Genomic DNA, 991 nt, shown 5'->3' with positions numbered 1-991 from the left:
GACCTTATGGTGTCTTGCAGTCTCATCCGTTCCTATGTTCTTGCTGTACAATACCTACCCACTCTCCACATGATCATCTGACCTGACATACATACGAAGAAGTGCAAAATCATCCGCTTCTCGACCGTTGTATGACGTCTCACCGCTGGAAGTGTGACGTCAAGATCACAGGGTGTTAGTAGTATGATATCACACCCAAGTTTGCCATCAGTGACGTCAGGATATTCTTTGACGTCAATTTACCGTCCTCAGATCGCGCCGTTTCTTCGCGTGTCCTCGTCGACGACTTGACGTCATGCCGCGCATCTTCGGAAGCTTTGGGAAAAATGGAACTCTTTTCATCGTCTTTGGAAAGTTTTATAGCGCTTAGTTCCGCATACTTCACTGCGGTGAGCGAGCTGACTCGGATGAGTGATTACCAGGTCTTGCTGAGTGATTACGACCGTCTCTACAGGCAATTAGACCCTCCACAATGGCTCTCTCTTTATAACAAACGCTTGGCTACTCTCTTCGTGTCGACTCTCTTTGAGCCAACTTGGCCAGGAAATATCACTCTCTCACCCGTAGGCAGTGAGTACCGTTCTCGGATTTCTTACAGCTGTTGTCAGATAATTGAGGCGATTTCGTTTGTTTGAGATAACGTTTAGGTCTGTTGTCTATGAAGGAAGTGGTCTTAGATCAATTTCTAGTCTGTAAACGACAGTTTTCGTTAAATATGTACAGCAGTGACGGGCAACAGCTTATGATTTCATTTGATCTACGGAGAACTGGTGTCGATAATGAAGGTAGAATAAGTACAGTAATTAAATAAGATTATTAATAGATGAATAAACATATAGATTAATGAATAAATGAATAACATAGTAAATGAATAATTCAACAAGTACATGAGTAAATATGTAGATAAATAGATAAACACCTATATTTGAATTAATAAGCAAATTATAAATGAATTAATAGATAGGTACATGAATAAAGACCTATGAGTAGA

This window comes from Oratosquilla oratoria, chromosome 26 (assembly GCF_046742065.1).
Source record: "Oratosquilla oratoria isolate Oo_2021 chromosome 26, ASM4674206v1, whole genome shotgun sequence".
Taxonomy (NCBI): domain Eukaryota; kingdom Metazoa; phylum Arthropoda; class Malacostraca; order Stomatopoda; family Squillidae; genus Oratosquilla; species Oratosquilla oratoria.
This window is presented reverse-complemented; position numbering follows the sequence as displayed.